We start from the raw sequence: 14,056 nt of genomic DNA, 5'->3' as shown, positions 1-14,056 counted from the left end.
TGTTTACAAGTCGACGGTTGAAGTGGAAGCTCGTATTGAGTTTGCTAGAGAACGATTTGCCAAGCCTTCGATAGCTCAGTTGGTAGAGCAGAGGACTGTAATGGTAAAACAGGCATCCTTAGGTGGCTGGTTCAAATCCGGCTCGAGGGACTTTTGCCAAATGCACATTTTATTGAATACTTGGAAAGTAAAATACTTGGAAAGTAAAATAACAGACAATTTATAATTATATTATATTTCATCACTGAAAATAGATGCCTTTTGCTTTGAGGCTGTGGCCACGTTATTTTTCTGTCCGACACCAATCTTCGTTGGTTTCCTGTGAGGTATTTTGGATCCCCATCTCTTGCTATGAACTGACAAAACAGCAGAATCCCCTTGACAATCTTGATTTCTCAAGGGAAATGGGAGAACACTATACACCATCCAAGATATTAAAATATTGTCAAGGCCGAACACTGATGAATACTCTGAGGAGATGGCCTGTGAGGCGCCGCCTTTCAACTTTTCCTCCTTTGTATGGTGGTCAGTAACATGCGGGAGACTGCGGAGGGGGTCATTTTTTTAATTGTGAACTGATGTGCTTTTACTCAATTCGGGAACCTCACAAGCCAAATTTGTAGTATTTTGCACGAATTACAAGAGATGTTTGAATGTCGACGGTTGAAGTGGAAGCTCGTATTGAGCTTGCTAGAGACTGATTTGCCAAGCCTTTGATAGCTCAGTTGGTAGAGCGGAGGACTATAGTGGTAAAACAGGCATCCTTAGGTCGCTGGTTCAAATCTGGCTCGAAGGACTTTTGCCAAATGCACATTTTATTGAATACTTGGAAAGTAAAATACTTGGAAAGTAAAATAACAGACAATTTATAATTATATTATATTTCATCACTGAAAATAGATGCCTTTTGCTTTGAGGCTGTGACCACCTTATTTTTCTGTCCAACACAAATCTTCATTGGTTTCCTGTGAGGTGTTTTGGATCCCCATCTCTTGCTATGAACTGGCAAAACAGCAGAATCCCCTTGACAATCTTGATTTCTCAAGGGAAATGAGAGAACACTATACACCATCCAAGATATTAAAATATTGTCAAGGCCCAACGCGGCTGAATACTCTGAGGAGATGGCCTGTGAGGTGCCGCCTTTCAACTTTTCCCCCTTAGTATGGTGGTCAGTAACATGCGGGAGACTGCGGAGGGGGTCATTTTTTTAATTGGGAACTGATGTGCTTTTACTCAATTCGGGAACCTCACAAGCCAAATTTGTAGTATTTTGCACGAATTGCAAGAGATGTTTACAAGTCGACGGTTGAAGTGGAAGCTCGTATTGAATTTGCTAGAGTTGATATGCCAAGCCTTCGATAGCTCAGTTGGTAGAGGGGAGGACTGTAGTGGTAAAACAGGCATCCTTAGGTCGCTGGTTCAAATCCGGCTCGAAGGACTCTTGCCAAATGCACATTTTATTGAATACTTGGAAAGTAAAATACTTGGAAAGTAAAATAACAGACAATTTATAATTATATTATATTTCATCACTGAAAATAGATGCCTTTTGCTTTGAGGCTGTGGCCACATTATTTTTCTGTCCGACACCAATCTTCGTTGTTTTCCTGTGAGGTATTTTGGATCCCCATCTCTTGCTATGAACTGACAAAACAGCAGAATCCCCTTGACAATCTTGATTTCTCAAGGGAAATGGGAGAACACTATACACCATCCAAGATATTAAAATATTGTCAAGGCCGAACACTGATGAATACTCTGAGGAGATGGCCTGTGAGGCGCCGCCTTTCAACTTTTCCTCCTTTGTATGGTGGTCAGTAACATGCGGGAGACTGCGGAGGGGGTCATTTTTTAAATTGTGAACTGATGTGCTTTTACTCAATTCGGGAACGTCACAAGCCAAATTTGTAGTATTTTGCACGAATTGCAAGAGATGTTTACAAGTCGACGGTTGAAGTGGAAGCTCGTATTGAGTTTGCTAGAGAACGATTTGCCAAGCCTTCGATAGCTCAGTTGGTAGAGCGGAGGACTATAGTGGTAAAACAGGCATCCTTAGGTCGCTGGTTCAAATCCGGCTCGAAGGACTTTTGCCAAATGCACATTTTATTGAATACTTGGAAAGTAAAATACTTGGAAAGTAAAATAACAGACAATTTATAATTATATTATATTTCATCACTGAAAATAGATGCCTTTTGCTTTGAGGCTGTGGCCACGTTATTTTTCTGTCCGACACCAATCTTCGTTGTTTTCCTGTGAGGTATTTTGGATCCCCATCTCTTGCTATGAACTGACAAAACAGCAGAATCCCCTTGACAATCTTGATTTCTCAAGGGAAATGGGAGAACACTATACACCATCCAAGATATTAAAATATTGTCAAGGCCGAACACTGATGAATACTCTGAGGAGATGGCCTGTGAGGCGCCGCCTTTCAACTTTTCCTCCTTTGTATGGTGGTCAGTAACATGCGGGAGACTGCGGAGGGGGTCATTTTTTAAATTGTGAACTGATGTGCTTTTACTCAATTCGGGAACCTCACAAGCCAAATTTGTAGTATTTTGCACGAATTGCAAGAGATGTTTGAATGTCGACGGTTGAAGTGGAAGCTCGTATTGAGCTTGCTAGAGACTGATTTGCCAAGCCTTCGATAGCTCAGTTGGTAGAGCGGAGGACTGTAGTGGTAAAACAGGCATCCTTAGGTCGCTGGTTCAAATCCGGCTCGAAGGACTTTTGCCAAATGCACATTTTATTGAATACTTGGAAAGTAAAATACTTGGAAAGTAAAATAACAGACAATTTATAATTATATTATATTTCATCACTGAAAATAGATGCCTTTTGCTTTGAGGCTGTGACCACGTTATTTTTCTGTCCAACACGAATCTTCATTGGTTTCCTGTGAGGTGTTTTGGATCCCCATCTCTTGCTATGAACTGGCAAAACAGCAGAATCCCCTTGACAATCTTGATTTCTCAAGAGAAATGAGAGAACACTATACACCATCCAAGATATTAAAATATTGTCAAGGCCCAACGCGGCTGAATACTCTGAGGAGATGGCCTGTGAGGTGCCGCCTTTCAACTTTTCCCCCTGAGTATGGTGGTCAGTAACATGCGGACGACTGCGGAGGGGGTCATTTTTTTAATTGGGAACTGATGTGCTTTTACTCAATTCGGGAACCTCACAAGCCAAATTTGTAGTATTTTGCACGAATTGCAAGAGATGTTTACAAGTCGGCGGTTGAAGTGGAAGCTCGTATTGAGTTTGCTAGAGTTGATTTGCCAAGCCTTCGATAGCTCAGTTGGTAGAGCGGAGGACTGTAGTGGTAAAACAGGCATCCTTAGGTCACTGGTTCAAATCCGGTTCGAAGGACTTTTGCCAAATGCACATTTTATTGAATACTTGGAAAGTAAAATACTTGGAAAGTAAAATAACAGACAATTTATAATTATATTATATTTCATCACTGAAAATAGATGCCTTTTGCTTTGAGGCTGTGACCACGTTATTTTTCTGTCCAACACGAATCTTCATTGGTTTCCTGTGAGGTGTTTTGGATCCCCATCTCTTGCTATGAACTGGCAAAACAGCAGAATCCCCTTGACAATCTTGATTTCTCAAGAGAAATGAGAGAACACTATACACCATCCAAGATATTAAAATATTGTCAAGGCCCAACGCGGCTGAATACTCTGAGGAGATGGCCTGTGAGGTGCCGCCTTTCAACTTTTCCCCCTTAGTATGGTGGTCAGTAACATGCGGGCGACTGCGGAGGGGGTCATTTTTTTAATTGGGAACTGATGTGCTTTTACTCAATTCGGGAACCTCACAAGCCAAATTTGTAGTATTTTGCACGAATTGCAAGAGATGTTTACAAGTCGACGGTTGAAGTGGAAGCTCGTATTGAGTTTGCTAGAGAATGATTTGCCAAGCCTTCGAAAGCTCAGTTGGTAGAGCGGAGGACTGTAGTGGTAAAACAGGCATCCTTAGGTCGCTGGTTCAAATCCGGCTCGAAGGACTTTTGCCAAATGCAAATTTTATTGAATACTTGGAAAGTAAAATACTTGGAAAATAAAATAACAGACAATTTATAATTATATTATATTTCATCACTGAAAATAGATGCCTTTTGCTTTGAGGCTGTGGCCACGTTATGTTTCTGTCCAACACCAATCTTCATTGGTTTCCTGTGAGGTGTTTCAGATCCCCATCTCTTGCTATGAACTGGCAAAACAGCAGAATCCCCTTGACAATCTTGATTTCTCAAGAGAAATGAGAGAACACTATACACCATCCAAGATATTAAAATATTGTCAAGGCCCAACACGGCTGAATACTCTGAGGAGATGGCCTGTGAGGCGCCGCCTTTCAACTTTTCCCCCTTAGTATGGTGGTCAGTAACATGCGGGAGACTGCGGAGGGGGTCATTTTTTTCATTGGGAACTGATGTGCTTTTACTCAATTCGGGAACGTCACAAGCCAAATTTGTAGTATTTTGCACGAATTGCAAGAGATGTTTACAAGTCGACGGTTGAAGTGGAAGCTCGTATTGAGTTTGCTAGAGAACTATTTGCCAAGCCTTCGATAGCTCAGTTGGTAGAGCAGAGGACTGTAATGGTAAAACAGGCATCCTTAGGTGGCTGGTTCAAATCCGGCTCGAGGGACTTTTGCCAAATGCACATTTTATTGAATACTTGGAAAGTAAAATACTTGGAAAGTAAAATAACAGACAATTTATAATTATATTATATTTCATCACTGAAAATAGATGCCTTTTGCTTTGAGGCTGTGGCCACGTTATTTTTCTGTCCGACACCAATCTTCGTTGGTTTCCTGTGACGTATTTTGGATCCCCATCTCTTGCTATGAACTGACAAAACAGCAGAATCCCCTTGACAATCTTGATTTCTCAAGGGAAATGGGAGAACACTATACACCATCCAAGATATTAAAATATTGTCAAGGCCGAACACTGATGAATACTCTGAGGAGATGGCCTGTGAGGCGCCGCCTTTCAACTTTTCCTCCTTTGTATGGTGGTCAGTAACATTCGGGAGACTGCGGAGGGGGTCATTTTTTTAATTGTGAACTGATGTGCTTTTACTCAATTCGGGAACCTCACAAGCCAAATTTGTAGTATTTTGCACGAATTACAAGAGATGTTTGAATGTCGACGGTTGAAGTGGAAGCTCGTATTGAGCTTGCTAGAGACTGATTTGCCAAGCCTTTGATAGCTCAGTTGGTAGAGCTGAGGACTATAGTGGTAAAACAGGCATCCTTAGGTCGCTGGTTCAAATCCGGCTCGAAGGACTTTTGCCAAATGCAAATTTTATTGAATACTTGGAAAGTAAAATACTTGGAAAATAAAATAACAGACAATTTATAATTATATTATATTTCATCACTGAAAATAGATGCCTTTTGCTTTGAGGCTGTGGCCACGTTATGTTTCTGTCCAACACCAATCTTCATTGGTTTCCTGTGAGGTGTTTCAGATCCCCATCTCTTGCTATGAACTGGCAAAACAGCAGAATCCCCTTGACAATCTTGATTTCTCAAGGGAAATGAGAGAACAGTATACACCATCCAAGATATTAAAATATTGTCAAGGCCCAACACGGCTGAATACTCTGAGGAGATGGCCTGTGAGGCGCCGCCTTTCAACTTTTCCCCCTTAGTATGGTGGTCAGTAACATGGGGGAGACTGCGGAGGGGGTCATTTTTTTCATTGGGAACTGATGTGCTTTTACTCAATTCGGGAACGTCACAAGCCAAATTTGTAGTATTTTGCACGAATTGCAAGAGATGTTTACAAGTCGACGGTTGAAGTGGAAGCTCGTATTGAGTTTGCTAGAGAACGATTTGCCAAGCATTCGATAGCTCAGTTGGTAGAGCAGAGGACTGTAATGGTAAAACAGGCATCCTTAGGTGGCTGGTTCAAATCCGGCTCGAGGGACTTTTGCCAAATGCACATTTTATTGAATACTTGGAAAGTAAAATACTTGGAAAGTAAAATAACAGACAATTTATAATTATATTATATTTCATCACTGAAAATAGATGCCTTTTGCTTTGAGGCTGTGGCCACGTTATTTTTCTGTCCGACACCAATCTTCGTTGGTTTCCTGTGAGGTATTTTGGATCCCCATCTCTTGCTATGAACTGACAAAACAGCAGAATCCCCTTGACAATCTTGATTTCTCAAGGGAAATGGGAGAACACTATACACCATCCAAGATATTAAAATATTGTCAAGGCCGAACACTGATGAATACTCTGAGGAGATGGCCTGTGAGGCGCCGCCTTTCAACTTTTCCTCCTTTGTATGGTGGTCAGTAACATGCGGGAGACTGCGGAGGGGGTCATTTTTTTAATTGTGAACTGATGTACTTTTACTCAATTCGGGAACCTCACAAGCCAAATTTGTAGTATTTTGCACGAATTACAAGAGATGTTTGAATGTCGACGGTTGAAGTGGAAGCTCGTATTGAGCTTGCTAGAGACTGATTTGCCAAGCATTTGATAGCTCAGTTGGTAGAGCGGAGGACTATAGTGGTAAAACAGGCATCCTTAGGTCGCTGGTTTAAATCCGGCTCGAAGGACTTTTGCCAAATGCACATTTTATTGAATACTTGGAAAGTAAAATACTTGGAAAGTAAAATAACAGACAATTTATAATTATATTATATTTCATCACTGAAAATAGATGCCTTTTGCTTTGAGGCTGTGACCACCTTATTTTTCTGTCCAACACAAATCTTCATTGGTTTCCTGGGAGGTGTTTTGGATCCCCATCTCTTGCTATGAACTGGCAAAACAGCAGAATCCCCTTGACAATCTTGATTTCTCAAGGGAAATGAGAGAACACTATACACCATCCAAGATATTAAAATATTGTCAAGGCCCAACGCGGCTGAATACTCTGAGGAGATGGGCTGTGAGGCGCCGCCTTTCAACTTTTCCTCCTTTGTATGGTGGTCAGTAACATGCGGGAGACTGCGGAGGGGGTCATTTTTTAAATTGTGAACTGATGTGCTTTTACTCAATTCGGGAACGTCACAAGCCAAATTTGTAGTATTTTGCACGAATTGCAAGAGATGTTTACAAGTCGACGGTTGAAGTGGAAGCTCGTATTGAGTTTGCTAGAGAACGATTTGCCAAGCCTTCGATAGCTCAGTTGGTAGAGCGGAGGACTATAGTGGTAAAACAGGCATCCTTAGGTCGCTGGTTCAAATCCGGCTCGAAGGACTTTTGCCAAATGCACATTTTATTGAATACTTGGAAAGTAAAATACTTGGAAAGTAAAATAACAGACAATTTATAATTATATTATATTTCATCACTGAAAATAGATGCCTTTTGCTTTGAGGCTGTGGCCACGTTATTTTTCTGTCCGACACCAATCTTCGTTGTTTTCCTGTGAGGTATTTTGGATCCCCATCTCTTGCTATGAACTGACAAAACAGCAGAATCCCCTTGACAATCTTGATTTCTCAAGGGAAATGGGAGAACACTATACACCATCCAAGATATTAAAATATTGTCAAGGCCGAACACTGATGAATACTCTGAGGAGATGGCCTGTGAGGCGCCGCCTTTCAACTTTTCCTCCTTTGTATGGTGGTCAGTAACATGCGGGAGACTGCGGAGGGGGTCATTTTTTAAATTGTGAACTGATGTGCTTTTACTCAATTCGGGAACGTCACAAGCCAAATTTGTAGTATTTTGCACGAATTGCAAGAGATGTTTACAAGTCGACGGTTGAAGTGGAAGCTCGTATTGAGTTTGCTAGAAACGATTTGCCAAGCCTTCGATAGCTCAGTTGGTAGAGCGGAGGACTATAGTGGTAAAACAGGCATCCTTAGGTCGCTGGTTCAAATCCGGCTCGAAGGACTTTTGCCAAATGCACATTTTATTGAATACTTGGAAAGTAAAATACTTGGAAAGTAAAATAACAGACAATTTATAATTATATTATATTTCATCACTGAAAATAGATGCCTTTTGCTTTGAGGCTGTGGCCACGTTATTTTTCTGTCCGACACCAATCTTCGTTGTTTTCCTGTGAGGTATTTTGGATCCCCATCTCTTGCTATGAACTGACAAAACAGCAGAATCCCCTTGACAATCTTGATTTCTCAAGGGAAATGGGAGAACACTATACACCATCCAAGATATTAAAATATTGTCAAGGCCGAACACTGATGAATACTCTGAGGAGATGGCCTGTGAGGCGCCGCCTTTCAACTTTTCCTCCTTTGTATGGTGGTCAGTAACATGCGGGAGACTGCGGAGGGGGTCATTTTTTAAATTGTGAACTGATGTGCTTTTACTCAATTCGGGAACCTCACAAGCCAAATTTGTAGTATTTTGCACGAATTGCAAGAGATGTTTGAATGTCGACGGTTGAAGTGGAAGCTCGTATTGAGCTTGCTAGAGACTGATTTGCCAAGCCTTCGATAGCTCAGTTGGTAGAGCGGAGGACTGTAGTGGTAAAACAGGCATCCTTAGGTCGCTGGTTCAAATCCGGCTCGAAGGACTTTTGCCAAATGCACATTTTATTGAATACTTGGAAAGTAAAATACTTGGAAAGTAAAATAACAGACAATTTATAATTATATTATATTTCATCACTGAAAATAGATGCCTTTTGCTTTGAGGCTGTGACCACGTTATTTTTCTGTCCAACACGAATCTTCATTGGTTTCCTGTGAGGTGTTTTGGATCCCCATCTCTTGCTATGAACTGGCAAAACAGCAGAATCCCCTTGACAATCTTGATTTCTCAAGAGAAATGAGAGAACACTATACACCATCCAAGATATTAAAATATTGTCAAGGCCCAACGCGGCTGAATACTCTGAGGAGATGGCCTGTGAGGTGCCGCCTTTCAACTTTTCCCCCTGAGTATGGTGGTCAGTAACATGCGGACGACTGCGGAGGGGGTCATTTTTTTAATTGGGAACTGATGTGCTTTTACTCAATTCGGGAACCTCACAAGCCAAATTTGTAGTATTTTGCACGAATTGCAAGAGATGTTTACAAGTCGGCGGTTGAAGTGGAAGCTCGTATTGAGTTTGCTAGAGTTGATTTGCCAAGCCTTCGATAGCTCAGTTGGTAGAGCGGAGGACTGTAGTGGTAAAACAGGCATCCTTAGGTCACTGGTTCAAATCCGGTTCGAAGGACTTTTGCCAAATGCACATTTTATTGAATACTTGGAAAGTAAAATACTTGGAAAGTAAAATAACAGACAATTTATAATTATATTATATTTCATCACTGAAAATAGATGCCTTTTGCTTTGAGGCTGTGACCACGTTATTTTTCTGTCCAACACGAATCTTCATTGGTTTCCTGTGAGGTGTTTTGGATCCCCATCTCTTGCTATGAACTGGCAAAACAGCAGAATCCCCTTGACAATCTTGATTTCTCAAGAGAAATGAGAGAACACTATACACCATCCAAGATATTAAAATATTGTCAAGGCCCAACGCGGCTGAATACTCTGAGGAGATGGCCTGTGAGGTGCCGCCTTTCAACTTTTCCCCCTTAGTATGGTGGTCAGTAACATGCGGGCGACTGCGGAGGGGGTCATTTTTTTAATTGGGAACTGATGTGCTTTTACTCAATTCGGGAACCTCACAAGCCAAATTTGTAGTATTTTGCACGAATTGCAAGAGATGTTTACAAGTCGACGGTTGAAGTGGAAGCTCGTATTGAGTTTGCTAGAGAATGATTTGCCAAGCCTTCGAAAGCTCAGTTGGTAGAGCGGAGGACTGTAGTGGTAAAACAGGCATCCTTAGGTCGCTGGTTCAAATCCGGCTCGAAGGACTTTTGCCAAATGCAAATTTTATTGAATACTTGGAAAGTAAAATACTTGGAAAATAAAATAACAGACAATTTATAATTATATTATATTTCATCACTGAAAATAGATGCCTTTTGCTTTGAGGCTGTGGCCACGTTATGTTTCTGTCCAACACCAATCTTCATTGGTTTCCTGTGAGGTGTTTCAGATCCCCATCTCTTGCTATGAACTGGCAAAACAGCAGAATCCCCTTGACAATCTTGATTTCTCAAGAGAAATGAGAGAACACTATACACCATCCAAGATATTAAAATATTGTCAAGGCCCAACACGGCTGAATACTCTGAGGAGATGGCCTGTGAGGCGCCGCCTTTCAACTTTTCCCCCTTAGTATGGTGGTCAGTAACATGCGGGAGACTGCGGAGGGGGTCATTTTTTTCATTGGGAACTGATGTGCTTTTACTCAATTCGGGAACGTCACAAGCCAAATTTGTAGTATTTTGCACGAATTGCAAGAGATGTTTACAAGTCGACGGTTGAAGTGGAAGCTCGTATTGAGTTTGCTAGAGAACTATTTGCCAAGCCTTCGATAGCTCAGTTGGTAGAGCAGAGGACTGTAATGGTAAAACAGGCATCCTTAGGTGGCTGGTTCAAATCCGGCTCGAGGGACTTTTGCCAAATGCACATTTTATTGAATACTTGGAAAGTAAAATACTTGGAAAGTAAAATAACAGACAATTTATAATTATATTATATTTCATCACTGAAAATAGATGCCTTTTGCTTTGAGGCTGTGGCCACGTTATTTTTCTGTCCGACACCAATCTTCGTTGGTTTCCTGTGACGTATTTTGGATCCCCATCTCTTGCTATGAACTGACAAAACAGCAGAATCCCCTTGACAATCTTGATTTCTCAAGGGAAATGGGAGAACACTATACACCATCCAAGATATTAAAATATTGTCAAGGCCGAACACTGATGAATACTCTGAGGAGATGGCCTGTGAGGCGCCGCCTTTCAACTTTTCCTCCTTTGTATGGTGGTCAGTAACATTCGGGAGACTGCGGAGGGGGTCATTTTTTTAATTGTGAACTGATGTGCTTTTACTCAATTCGGGAACCTCACAAGCCAAATTTGTAGTATTTTGCACGAATTACAAGAGATGTTTGAATGTCGACGGTTGAAGTGGAAGCTCGTATTGAGCTTGCTAGAGACTGATTTGCCAAGCCTTTGATAGCTCAGTTGGTAGAGCTGAGGACTATAGTGGTAAAACAGGCATCCTTAGGTCGCTGGTTCAAATCCGGCTCGAAGGACTTTTGCCAAATGCAAATTTTATTGAATACTTGGAAAGTAAAATACTTGGAAAATAAAATAACAGACAATTTATAATTATATTATATTTCATCACTGAAAATAGATGCCTTTTGCTTTGAGGCTGTGGCCACGTTATGTTTCTGTCCAACACCAATCTTCATTGGTTTCCTGTGAGGTGTTTCAGATCCCCATCTCTTGCTATGAACTGGCAAAACAGCAGAATCCCCTTGACAATCTTGATTTCTCAAGGGAAATGAGAGAACAGTATACACCATCCAAGATATTAAAATATTGTCAAGGCCCAACACGGCTGAATACTCTGAGGAGATGGCCTGTGAGGCGCCGCCTTTCAACTTTTCCCCCTTAGTATGGTGGTCAGTAACATGGGGGAGACTGCGGAGGGGGTCATTTTTTTCATTGGGAACTGATGTGCTTTTACTCAATTCGGGAACGTCACAAGCCAAATTTGTAGTATTTTGCACGAATTGCAAGAGATGTTTACAAGTCGACGGTTGAAGTGGAAGCTCGTATTGAGTTTGCTAGAGAACGATTTGCCAAGCATTCGATAGCTCAGTTGGTAGAGCAGAGGACTGTAATGGTAAAACAGGCATCCTTAGGTGGCTGGTTCAAATCCGGCTCGAGGGACTTTTGCCAAATGCACATTTTATTGAATACTTGGAAAGTAAAATACTTGGAAAGTAAAATAACAGACAATTTATAATTATATTATATTTCATCACTGAAAATAGATGCCTTTTGCTTTGAGGCTGTGGCCACGTTATTTTTCTGTCCGACACCAATCTTCGTTGGTTTCCTGTGAGGTATTTTGGATCCCCATCTCTTGCTATGAACTGACAAAACAGCAGAATCCCCTTGACAATCTTGATTTCTCAAGGGAAATGGGAGAACACTATACACCATCCAAGATATTAAAATATTGTCAAGGCCGAACACTGATGAATACTCTGAGGAGATGGCCTGTGAGGCGCCGCCTTTCAACTTTTCCTCCTTTGTATGGTGGTCAGTAACATGCGGGAGACTGCGGAGGGGGTCATTTTTTTAATTGTGAACTGATGTACTTTTACTCAATTCGGGAACCTCACAAGCCAAATTTGTAGTATTTTGCACGAATTACAAGAGATGTTTGAATGTCGACGGTTGAAGTGGAAGCTCGTATTGAGCTTGCTAGAGACTGATTTGCCAAGCATTTGATAGCTCAGTTGGTAGAGCGGAGGACTATAGTGGTAAAACAGGCATCCTTAGGTCGCTGGTTTAAATCCGGCTCGAAGGACTTTTGCCAAATGCACATTTTATTGAATACTTGGAAAGTAAAATACTTGGAAAGTAAAATAACAGACAATTTATAATTATATTATATTTCATCACTGAAAATAGATGCCTTTTGCTTTGAGGCTGTGACCACCTTATTTTTCTGTCCAACACAAATCTTCATTGGTTTCCTGGGAGGTGTTTTGGATCCCCATCTCTTGCTATGAACTGGCAAAACAGCAGAATCCCCTTGACAATCTTGATTTCTCAAGGGAAATGAGAGAACACTATACACCATCCAAGATATTAAAATATTGTCAAGGCCCAACGCGGCTGAATACTCTGAGGAGATGGGCTGTGAGGCGCCGCCTTTCAACTTTTCCTCCTTTGTATGGTGGTCAGTAACATGCGGGAGACTGCGGAGGGGGTCATTTTTTAAATTGTGAACTGATGTGCTTTTACTCAATTCGGGAACGTCACAAGCCAAATTTGTAGTATTTTGCACGAATTGCAAGAGATGTTTACAAGTCGACGGTTGAAGTGGAAGCTCGTATTGAGTTTGCTAGAGAACGATTTGCCAAGCCTTCGATAGCTCAGTTGGTAGAGCGGAGGACTATAGTGGTAAAACAGGCATCCTTAGGTCGCTGGTTCAAATCCGGCTCGAAGGACTTTTGCCAAATGCACATTTTATTGAATACTTGGAAAGTAAAATACTTGGAAAGTAAAATAACAGACAATTTATAATTATATTATATTTCATCACTGAAAATAGATGCCTTTTGCTTTGAGGCTGTGGCCACGTTATTTTTCTGTCCGACACCAATCTTCGTTGTTTTCCTGTGAGGTATTTTGGATCCCCATCTCTTGCTATGAACTGACAAAACAGCAGAATCCCCTTGACAATCTTGATTTCTCAAGGGAAATGGGAGAACACTATACACCATCCAAGATATTAAAATATTGTCAAGGCCGAACACTGATGAATACTCTGAGGAGATGGCCTGTGAGGCGCCGCCTTTCAACTTTTCCTCCTTTGTATGGTGGTCAGTAACATGCGGGAGACTGCGGAGGGGGTCATTTTTTAAATTGTGAACTGATGTGCTTTTACTCAATTCGGGAACCTCACAAGCCAAATTTGTAGTATTTTGCACGAATTGCAAGAGATGTTTGAATGTCGACGGTTGAAGTGGAAGCTCGTATTGAGCTTGCTAGAGACTGATTTGCCAAGCCTTCGATAGCTCAGTTGGTAGAGCGGAGGACTGTAGTGATAAAACAGGCATCCTTAGGTCGCTGGTTCAAATCCGGCTCGAAGGACTTTTGCCAAATGCACATTTTATTGAATACTTGGAAAGTAAAATACTTGGAAAGTAAAATAACAGACAATTTATAATTATATTATATTTCATCACTGAAAATAGATGCCTTTTGCTTTGAGGCTGTGACCACGTTATTTTTCTGTCCAACACGAATCTTCATTGGTTTCCTGTGAGGTGTTTTGGATCCCCATCTCTTGCTATGAACTGGCAAAACAGCAGAATCCCCTTGACAATCTTGATTTCTCAAGAGAAATGAGAGAACACTATACACCATCCAAGATATTAAAATATTGTCAAGGCCCAACGCGGCTGAATACTCTGAGGAGATGGCCTGTGAGGTGC

At 41.3% G+C, this 14,056-nt stretch overlaps 14 non-coding genes across 14 annotated transcripts; all 14 read left to right on the top strand.

Annotated features, from left to right (window-relative positions):
- The first annotated feature begins 710 nt into the window (after positions 1-710).
- TRNAY-AUA (transfer RNA tyrosine (anticodon AUA)) lies at positions 711-796 on the top strand. The gene is given in 2 exon segments: positions 711-747; positions 761-796. It is a non-coding gene; the product is annotated as a tRNA-Tyr (tRNA).
- Positions 797-2,001: 1,205 nt separating this feature from the next.
- On the top strand, positions 2,002-2,087 carry TRNAY-AUA (transfer RNA tyrosine (anticodon AUA)). Its single transcript is given in 2 exon segments — positions 2,002-2,038; positions 2,052-2,087. It is a non-coding gene; the product is annotated as a tRNA-Tyr (tRNA).
- Positions 2,088-2,647: 560 nt separating this feature from the next.
- Positions 2,648-2,733, top strand: TRNAY-GUA (transfer RNA tyrosine (anticodon GUA)). Its single transcript is given in 2 exon segments — positions 2,648-2,684; positions 2,698-2,733. It is a non-coding gene; the product is annotated as a tRNA-Tyr (tRNA).
- A 559-nt stretch (positions 2,734-3,292) lies between these two features.
- Positions 3,293-3,378, top strand: TRNAY-GUA (transfer RNA tyrosine (anticodon GUA)). Its single transcript is given in 2 exon segments — positions 3,293-3,329; positions 3,343-3,378. It is a non-coding gene; the product is annotated as a tRNA-Tyr (tRNA).
- A 1,852-nt stretch (positions 3,379-5,230) lies between these two features.
- On the top strand, positions 5,231-5,316 carry TRNAY-AUA (transfer RNA tyrosine (anticodon AUA)). The gene is given in 2 exon segments: positions 5,231-5,267; positions 5,281-5,316. It is a non-coding gene; the product is annotated as a tRNA-Tyr (tRNA).
- A 1,206-nt stretch (positions 5,317-6,522) lies between these two features.
- TRNAY-AUA (transfer RNA tyrosine (anticodon AUA)) lies at positions 6,523-6,608 on the top strand. Its single transcript is given in 2 exon segments — positions 6,523-6,559; positions 6,573-6,608. It is a non-coding gene; the product is annotated as a tRNA-Tyr (tRNA).
- Positions 6,609-7,168: 560 nt separating this feature from the next.
- TRNAY-AUA (transfer RNA tyrosine (anticodon AUA)) lies at positions 7,169-7,254 on the top strand. The gene is given in 2 exon segments: positions 7,169-7,205; positions 7,219-7,254. It is a non-coding gene; the product is annotated as a tRNA-Tyr (tRNA).
- A 559-nt stretch (positions 7,255-7,813) lies between these two features.
- Positions 7,814-7,899, top strand: TRNAY-AUA (transfer RNA tyrosine (anticodon AUA)). Its single transcript is given in 2 exon segments — positions 7,814-7,850; positions 7,864-7,899. It is a non-coding gene; the product is annotated as a tRNA-Tyr (tRNA).
- Positions 7,900-8,459: 560 nt separating this feature from the next.
- On the top strand, positions 8,460-8,545 carry TRNAY-GUA (transfer RNA tyrosine (anticodon GUA)). Its single transcript is given in 2 exon segments — positions 8,460-8,496; positions 8,510-8,545. It is a non-coding gene; the product is annotated as a tRNA-Tyr (tRNA).
- Positions 8,546-9,104: 559 nt separating this feature from the next.
- On the top strand, positions 9,105-9,190 carry TRNAY-GUA (transfer RNA tyrosine (anticodon GUA)). The gene is given in 2 exon segments: positions 9,105-9,141; positions 9,155-9,190. It is a non-coding gene; the product is annotated as a tRNA-Tyr (tRNA).
- A 1,852-nt stretch (positions 9,191-11,042) lies between these two features.
- TRNAY-AUA (transfer RNA tyrosine (anticodon AUA)) lies at positions 11,043-11,128 on the top strand. Its single transcript is given in 2 exon segments — positions 11,043-11,079; positions 11,093-11,128. It is a non-coding gene; the product is annotated as a tRNA-Tyr (tRNA).
- Positions 11,129-12,334: 1,206 nt separating this feature from the next.
- On the top strand, positions 12,335-12,420 carry TRNAY-AUA (transfer RNA tyrosine (anticodon AUA)). Its single transcript is given in 2 exon segments — positions 12,335-12,371; positions 12,385-12,420. It is a non-coding gene; the product is annotated as a tRNA-Tyr (tRNA).
- A 560-nt stretch (positions 12,421-12,980) lies between these two features.
- On the top strand, positions 12,981-13,066 carry TRNAY-AUA (transfer RNA tyrosine (anticodon AUA)). The gene is given in 2 exon segments: positions 12,981-13,017; positions 13,031-13,066. It is a non-coding gene; the product is annotated as a tRNA-Tyr (tRNA).
- Positions 13,067-13,626: 560 nt separating this feature from the next.
- TRNAY-GUA (transfer RNA tyrosine (anticodon GUA)) lies at positions 13,627-13,712 on the top strand. The gene is given in 2 exon segments: positions 13,627-13,663; positions 13,677-13,712. It is a non-coding gene; the product is annotated as a tRNA-Tyr (tRNA).
- Positions 13,713-14,056: the final 344 nt, after the last annotated feature.

The sequence above is a fragment of the Ambystoma mexicanum genome, chromosome 1p (assembly GCF_040938575.1).
Source record: "Ambystoma mexicanum isolate Mex_15411 chromosome 1p, UKY_AmexF1_1, whole genome shotgun sequence".
NCBI lineage: Eukaryota > Metazoa > Chordata > Amphibia > Caudata > Ambystomatidae > Ambystoma > Ambystoma mexicanum.
The sequence above is the reverse complement of the archived record's forward strand: the minus strand, read 5'-3'. Positions and strand labels throughout refer to the sequence as shown.